The 9,424-nt window shown below is 42.6% G+C and overlaps 1 non-coding gene across 1 annotated transcript; it reads right to left on the bottom strand.

Moving 5' to 3' along the window:
• Window positions 1-1,502: 1,502 nt before the first annotated feature.
• On the bottom strand, window positions 1,503-1,608 carry LOC125588176. The gene has a single exon (XR_007324570.1). It is a non-coding gene; the product is annotated as a small nucleolar RNA R71 (small nucleolar RNA).
• Window positions 1,609-9,424: the final 7,816 nt, after the last annotated feature.

The following is a 9,424-nucleotide window of genomic DNA, read 5'->3' as shown; positions in this document are numbered from 1 at the left end:
AACTAGAACATGATCATATGATTGCATATTCAAGCACCCTTGTTATCCCATCCTGACATCTATCTATCATATTAGGATTGCTAGAGAAGGCTAACCGCCAATTTAGAATCTTAGTAGAGCATTTTCATACTCGCGCATAGGCCTGGCTAGAACCCGTCGATCGATGTCCTCAACTGACAATCGATCGATGTTGGCAAAAGTGTATCGGTCGACGTCTTAATAGACTATCGATCGACACTCTCTTGTGTCTGCATCTAACCGGTGGGATACAAGATCTAGTCTGTTAACCAGTGGTACATGCGACAGCTGATCACTGAGTTAAGCGAATGAGCTCTAATATATCATGCATGAAACAGTTAGGCATCTATCGGAATTATAATCTCCAACACCTGAATAGTGGCCCTGCATCTAATATCATTTCCAACCTAAGTTACATTTATCATTTACTCGCTAGTTACTATTGCTATTTTATCTAAAACATTACAACCTTTAGAATTAATAAACACTAGATTTAATTGTTCTCTAACTCCTTGTGAATTCGATCCATAAGTACTACATCTGAACCTCTTTTGATGAGAGTAACACTCCTTAGGGTAATTTGAGTGGTATCAAATTTGGCGCCGTTGCCGGGGAGCTTTGATCGCCATTAGATTTAGTTTTATTAGTTCTTATTCTTTTCTTTACCCCCTTTTCTGATAATCTTTCTTTTTCTTGTCTTTTCAGGTGCATGCCCAGCGGTACCAGAAGCAACAAGGCGAAAGACTTGCTGTTCTCAGATGATCCTGCTCATTTGGAACGCACCATCCGTAGAGGTCAACGTTCCACATCGCTCGACGCAACCACTTCGTCGTCGATCGATACGCACAACCAACCGTCGACCGACACCAGACCGTCATCGTCGATCGATCCCAGTCATCCGACAACGATCGATACTAAAACGTGTACGTCGATCGATAACGTGTCGTAAAAAATGGTAAACATTATTATTCTAACTCAGGATGAGAATGGAAACCTGTATGACCAGGCCGGTCATCTGCGTAATGCAACATGTCAGAAAATAGATGCTCAGGGAACTGTAATCCCTGATGCTGATACTACAGGAGCTGCTCAACCTGTAGATGAGGAGGCTCGATCGAAACCACTGGCCGACTACAATCGCCCAGATGAGTACTATTCCAACAGATCAGCGATTCGACTTCCGGAGATCCAGAAGCAGAATTTCGAGCTGAAGCCTCAATACTACACTCTTGTGTCGCAGATACCCTACTCTGGGTTACCGCACGAGCATCCTATGGACCATTTGGAACGGTTCGAGAATCTAATCGCTGCCATTCGAATGGAAGGAGTCCCCGAAGATTACCTGCTGTGTAAGCTCTTCAGATACACGCTGAATGGAGAAGCGATGCACTGGCTTAGGCAGCAACCCACAGGATCTTTAACATCCTGGAGCGACATCAAGAATGCTTTCTTACTAAACTTCTTCGATGAGGCGCGCGCTGAAGAACTTCGGAAAAAAAATTCCACATTCTCGCAGAAGGCTGGAGAGTCTTTCAAAGATGCGTGGATTAGATTTAGGTTTTTCCAGCGAGACAGTCCACACCACGGATTTAATGAAGTGCAGCTGCTAAGCACTTTCTTCCGAGGTCTCACCTTACAGTACCAAATGGCTCTTGATACGGCGAGTGAAGGAAACTTCACTACTCGGAATTCGTTGGAAGCTGTGAGACTTATCGAAAACCTTGCTAACAGCAGCAGCACCAAAAACACTGACTCTGAACGGAAGAAGTCTGTAGCCTCTATCGGGAAGGAACAGATGGACGAAGTAAGAGCTAAGTTAGATGTGGTGCACGAACTTCTTAGGAAGCAAGTATGTTCAGCTGAAGGAGAAGTAGCAGATACCGAAGGAGAAGAAGATGTGAACTACATCGGAGGTACCGGATTCCAAAAATTTGGAAACCAGGGCGGAAACAGAAACTTCTTTGGAAATGGCCAAAGAAGTAACCAAAGTTCACAATTTCAAAAACCCTTCAACAACAGCAAGAGCTACTCGAACTCTTACTATCAAAATCCACCACCCCAAACTCAGGAAAGCAAGATCGAAGAAATGCTTGATCGAGTACTGTTGGGACAACAACAAATCACCGTGGATTTCAACGGTAAGATAGACTCTGCCTACAACAATCTGAACACCAAAATCGAGACCTTAGGGACTCAGGTGAGAAAACTTGAAACCCAAGTAATTCAGACGGGCGAGACTATTAAGAGGCAAGAAGCTTTTGCTAGAGAAGCAGGAGCCGACAAAGGGAAATACCACGTAAATGCCATCATAGATGATGAATTCTGGCAAGTGGTGAGAAATGAAACCTTGAGGAAGGAGATTTCGAAATCGAAAGCTCCATGAGTCTCGGCGGATCCCAATGGTGTCGACCGATATCGATGAACTCGCATCGATCGACAGACCATGTTGAAGATCGATGGACAGATTACTCCAGACATCGATCGACGTCGTCTGCCGATTCGACTGAATGCATTGCGGTTCGAGAATTCGCAGCTAAGCATCCTCACCCACCCTCCCCTTTCTATGAAAAAATCGATCGATCGGTTAACTCAACCATCGATCGACATAGTGAGTCCGACGTCGATCGTCACAACACACCTCCCATCGATCGACAGGCACCTCTGACATACCGAGTGCGGTTACCCTCAATCGATAATGATTATATCAATGCACTCAGACCACCACCTAAACCATTAGCAAACCCACCCGAACCAACACCCAACCCTTTAAATAGTTCAACAGAACCTGTTCAAGAGAACAAGAATCTGAAGGGAGAAGGTTAAGGAAAAGGAAGGAGAAGATTCCTAAAAACCTTAAGAGGGAAGCTAACGATAAGGAGATGGATGGTTTCACTAAACGAGTCCTCAGAATCCCAATCGAAAAACCTTTTGATGAAGCTTACTTCACACACCGGTTGTGGATGTTCTTCAGAGAAACAAAGGTAACTGAGGAGGACATTAGGAGAATGTTTCATCAAGTCAGAGGAAAGATGAAACACAGGATCACATTGACGAAGAAGAGTGATCCTGGGAAGTTTGCAATACCATGCATAGTCAAGGGTGTTGAATTTCCCCATTCAATGTGTGACACAGGAGCATCGGTTAGTATCCTCCCTAGGATCATGGCGGACCAGCTTGGTTTGACCATCGAACCCTCAACAGAATCCTTCACCTTCGTGGATCTTTCAGAGAAACAATCCGGAGGCATCATAAGAGATCTGGAGGTACTGATTGGTAATGCCCTTGTCCCTGTAGATTTTCATGTCTTAGACATCGAGCTTAACTGGAACTCTTCACTTCTGCTTGGAAGATCCTTCCTAGCTACAGTAGGAGCTGTATGTGACATGAACAAAAACAAATTGTGTCTAACGCTCATAGACCCAAACATCCACTACGATCCCATCCGACCTAAGAGAAAGGTAATTAATTCTGTGGATTATGGGAAAGAACTCGGCTTCATTGGCGCATGCCATTGTGGAGCAGAGTATGAATCGGAGTACGAAACAGAGTACTCGGAATCGATCGACACCCCAACCTTTCCATCGATCGATTCCAATGTGTCAATGGTGACCGATGACCACAACAACACGTCACTCGACGTAATGCACCCACTTGACCATTTCGCTTCACCTAATCATTGCTACCAACATTTTGCCTTCCAACCTCCAACCAGGAGAGGACATGATGATTATTCCATAGGCAGTTGGGCAGACAGTGGTTTCCATGAAAGTTTTGCAGTTGACACTGTAATTACTTCACCTCATGAGGAACATACCGAGGAATACGATGAGGATTACTGGAAAGAACGTGCAATAGAAATGTCTTTGCAGGATGAAAGACTTGAAACACACAACTTCACCAACACGTTTCCAACATCGTTCGACGCTGTGCACTCCACATCGGTCGATACCCACCCTCGTCCAGCAAAACAACCGCTCACATCGATCGACACCAGTAAAGGAACATCGATCGATATTCGCGCCGCAGCGAAAATCAGGAGCAGGAGAATATTCCCTCCCTAACTAGGTTTACAGATACCTATATAAATCGTTTTGCACCCCCGAAACCACCTACACACATCAGAGCAAACACACAAGCAAATAAGATGAACACTCTTCCTTCTACATCAACAGAAAAATCCATGAAGAGCAATCATCTCAAGAACACAAATTCTGCAGAAATTACTCTGCCATCGATCGATGTAACTGTATCTACATCGATCGATACTACTCTAAACCCTAATCTCTCTATTTCTAAAAAGAATAATTATGCAAACATTGATTACGGTTTTCTAACACCTGATGAATTTGGTATTTTCAGGGATCCAGATGGCAACGCACGTGCAATGGATGGAAGGATTTTACAAGTGTCCAGAGAGGACATAGCAGACATCCTTCAAGTAACCAATGGACCCGACAACCTGTTCTCACAGCAACGTGGCACTCCAGACGTCATTCTAACAGATCCCAACAACCACGCAGGAGTCACCACAACAGAGACCAACCCAGATCTATCACGCCAACCAAAAGGGCAAGCATCGATCGACGGTATCATGGAGACATCGATCGACAGGGTAACACCAACGTCGATCGATATGGATAATCCGACGTCGATCGACAGACGCTATGAATGTGGGAGCCGCGCTTTCGACATGTATGGAGCCAGAAAGTTCACTTGGGAACAAAGGGACGAATATGGAGTCTACAGAGATGAGCGTGGACACGCACGAAGCGCAGCTGGTGAGATGATACCTGTCACAAAGGACAACATCAGGAAAATACTGGAAAGAGCATCTCTTTTTGAAGAGAGCCACATCTGTCTTCCAGAACATGCCACTTCCTTCACACTCACAAGACTGGCACCAGAACTCTACACCAAAGAAGAAATCGATGAAATGGTGTTTGGTATTTGTGGAGCTCAGGAGAAACTGGGAGAGGAGCTCAAAACACTGGTAGATGAAACACATCAGCCTTTGGATAGAGGCTACAATGAGCTTTTCAGATGTATGGCAGAAATGAGGACAGAAATTGATAGTTTACGTCAGCAACTTGAGAAGGAAGCTACGACCTCAGCATCGATCGACGCACCATGTGCAAAATCGATCGACGTCAGTCTTCCTACAGCTCAAACCCTTGCAGAACCGCGATGCTCAACACAACACAGGGATGAATGGGAAGTCTCATACATCGACACAAGGATAAACGACGTTTACTGCCCTCTCAACAACAACGTGGACTGGCTAAGCACCAAAATCGAGCTACTACAGCAAGACCTGGACACCATTCGCAAGAAGGACCAACATCCAGCCACATCGATCGACATGTGCACCTTCACATCGCTCGACGCCAAAGTCTCAGCAATGAATGAGAGGCTGAGGACTTACGAGGATATGCATGACCGTTTTATATCACCAGTCATGATAGATTTAAACAAATTGTCTAGTCAATTACTTGATGCCCAAAAGGATATTGAGAACATTACTAATCAAAGTTTTTTGCAGGAAAAATCAACATCGATCGACAGGCTAAGAGGACCCTGGATCGATGGCAGGAAACCTGTGGAGTTACTTCCTTACACAGCAGCAGAAGTTGACAAGATCACATCCAAGATCTACACTGCTCTAGACAACATGGAGGAACGACTTGACAAACGCTGCGATGACATCTACTTTCCATTCGACAACAAAATCAGTGGACTAGACAACCACGCAGAATGGCTACAGAAAGAAGTCAAAGCCATTCAGAGGCAACTCGCAGCTCAACATCAGATATCAGCATCGATCGACAGGACAAAGGCAAAATCGATCGACGGCAACTCACCGAGATCGACCAACGAACACATAATCGCATCGATCGACGCCGAGTCTACAACAATCGGCGAGCAGCTGATACACAAGACAGTGGAGTCAATGCAAAAGGAACTGACAGATCTTTCAGCATACGCCTATGACAACATAGGCTGGCACCAGGTCAGCATTGACAACATTCAAGAAAGGCTACAGAACATCTCCAATGTACTTGGGAAGATGGATGACAAATGGACAAGAAATGATGAGGCCACAAGAAGTTTCATTGCATCTTGGTCCAGAATGCGCAGAGATGACGTGGATGCTTGCTTTCCAACAAGCAGCTGCTTCTCCACCCAATAGCCAATCACTACCACAGTCAAGCTAAATGATTATAACCAAGCGCTGAGTGGGAGGCAACCCACTATTAGGTATTTTACTTTGGTTTTATTAGCTAGCATTTAATTTCTTTCATTTTATTTCTTTCAGATTTAGGAGACCCAAGTAGGAAGACCTTTATATCGACCGACGACGAGACGTCGACATCGTTCGACATAGGCAACCACACGACGATCGATGTAACACTTACCCATCGATCGATATCTAACACGGTCAGATGTATCTTACCTACTTGTTACATTTCGTACATCATACACTTTCATCATACCTCTGGCTGAGTTACACTGGGACAGTGTAATTTAAGTCTGGGGGGAGATTTACTGATATAATTTATTTTATTCTTACGCAAAAAGGAATTTCAAATAAATTATGCTTAGCTATCGAAAATAGGAACTATAATCTTATATGGTTTAAATATGAATATCTAACCAATCTTTAGCACCATTTTAGATTTACTGATTGCAGATAGCACTAAGGATGCTAAAGCAGATCAACCTATCAACTACACACTTGCCTTGAACCGTATGAAGTAACCAAAGGTGATTTCTAACACTAAACCTGACATAACCGCCTGTCTTGGGGCTTGGTATACATGGGATCAGATTCTTCAGATAGGTATGGAAGGTAACGCCTGGTTTAGATTATTTATCACATTTTCTCTCTCTAGATTTCGACCCTAGATTAAAAAAAAAAAAAAAAGAAAGATCTATTGTTTAATTAGGATGAGTCTGAACAGGACTAGGTGGCTAAAACCATTAAGGCTTGATTAATAAAGACTCAAATAAAAGAGTTCGAAACGGGACTTGGAGGCGACAATCTTCAAGGCTCGCTTACGCAAAGAACTCTTGGATATAGTTCAAAAAGAAGTGAACAGAACTTGGTGGCAACCACCATTAAGTTTTGATTCATGGAAGCCTGTCCAATCTTGGTCACTGATCCTGCAATGGAAGCAGACTTTGACTCAAGAGAGAAATTTAGAGAGAGAGAAACTAGGAACTAACTTTTACCTGCAGCTCCAGATACCTGTCTGAAATCCTTGCATCCTGTGATCGATACTCCCAAGGTAAAACATTCACTTTATATTTATGCTAAGAAATGAAATCAGTAGAGGGGATGTCAGACGTGAATTGATGAGTTGTGTTATGTTAGAAATGGTTGCTAAGCTAGGATATTGCATAGTGTGCTTTTGTGATTAGGACTGTTTAAATGTGGTTGCAAAATTGTTGAGGAAAGATTTCTATGTTTTTTAAAAAAATCTTAAGTTCCCAAATATTTTCAAACCTCTTTCAGAGAGACTGCCTGTATGTTTTGCTTGAGGACAAGCAAAAGGGTAAGTCTGGGGGAGTTGATATACCCTGGATTTGACCCATTTTTATCCATGATATATTACTATTTTACTATATATATATCTATGTTTTCTAATCTTCTAGGTATGTTTTCAGGTTCAGGTGCATTTCGGAGTAAAGCTATGACTTTGGAGCATAAATGACATTTCACCCGAGCTGACCACTTAGAGGTCGACGAGAGGAAGAATAATCGATCGATACGCATCAGTGCTGACGATCGATATCAGGAAATGCCTCGACAGATGAAGATTAATATCGATCGATGTACACATGTACCGTCGATCGATGTCGAGACACCAGACGCGACATTTTGGATTCAGAAGACTTAAAAACCAAGGCCAAGCCAAATTACCAAAATGCCCTGACGAGTTTTTAACCTAGTAGAATATATACTGCCTAAGTGTTTGACGGCATAGAGAGCTTTTTCCTTTCTAGACCTAGTTTTGTTACAAGTTTCATTTGGGAGAGAAGATCACTTGTGATTGGAACTCCTTGTTTCATTTTCCTTATCATCTATTCTATGAGTTTCTATTTATCCATTGATATGAATTGCTTTGCTATGTCTGAGTAGTTCAACTGTTAGATCCAGGGTTCAGATAGGTTTGTGGGATTAGCCCCAAACTATAGATCTGCCTTGTTGTGATATTCATGATAGATTTGTACTCATTGCTTGTTTTAGCCTATCTAACTAGAACATGATCATAGGATTGCATATTCAAGCACCCTTGTTATCCCATCCTGACATCTATCTATCATATTAGGATTGCTAGAGAGGGCTAACCGCCAATTTAGAATCTTAGTAGAGAATTTTCATACTCGCGCATAGGCCTGGCTAGAATCCGTCGATCGATGTCCTCAACTGACAATCGATCGATGTTGGCAAAAGTGTATCGGTCGACGTCTTAATAGACTATCGATCGACACTCTCTTGTGTCTGCATCTAACCGGTGAGACACAAGATCTAGTCTGTTAACCAGTGGTACATGCGACAGCTGATCACTGAGTTAAGCGAATGAGCTCTAATATATCATGCATGCAACAGTTAGGCATCTATAGGAATTATAATCTCCAACACCTGAATAGTGGCCCTGCATCTAATATCATTTCCAACCTAAGTTACATTTATCATTTACTCGCTAGTTACTATTGCTATTTTATTTAAAACATTACAACCTTTAGAATTAATAAACACTAGATTTAATTGTTCCCTAGCTCCTTGTGGATTCGATCCCTAAGTACTACATCTGAACCTCTTTTGATGAGAGTAACACTCCTTAAGGTAATTTGAGTGGTATCACCTGGTTCCATGAGTTTGTTAGGGGATAAGGCTGCGGAAATTGCTTGCCGAGTCATTCTTTCTGCTAAAAAATGGAGCAAGAAGGCTAGTGATTGTCTTAAGGTTTTGGATTCAGATTCATGGTGGCTAAAGAGTCATTTCGTAGAATATGGAGTTGTTGTTGATTCAAAAGGCAATGTTGTTCACGAGGTAAATATTGGAAAGTTGTCAAATTTTCTTTGACACTTACATTCTCCTGCTTTGCATGATTATCTCAGTGTTTGGTAATTGAAGTGTGACTGTTTATTAGATTTTAGCCATGTCATGTTGGCGCCTTGGTCATACAGAAGAGCATATGTAATTGAGCTCCAATGTCACAGTAGCAAAGTTTGTTTGTATTGTGTTTTGAGGACATGTGTTGATGTTGGAGCAATATTAGTGGAACCAGGCCAGAAACTGAAGATTCGTTCAGTAAGTTTTACCTCCATCTTTGTATTACAGATGTCTTGGTTATTTGATGTGATTAAGAGTTTATCGGTGAGCTTTAGCTATAGCCTATAG

The sequence above is a fragment of the Brassica napus genome, chromosome C5 (assembly GCF_020379485.1).
Source record: "Brassica napus cultivar Da-Ae chromosome C5, Da-Ae, whole genome shotgun sequence".
In the NCBI taxonomy this organism is placed as follows: Eukaryota; Viridiplantae; Streptophyta; class Magnoliopsida; order Brassicales; family Brassicaceae; genus Brassica; species Brassica napus.
This window is presented reverse-complemented; position numbering and strand designations above follow the sequence as displayed.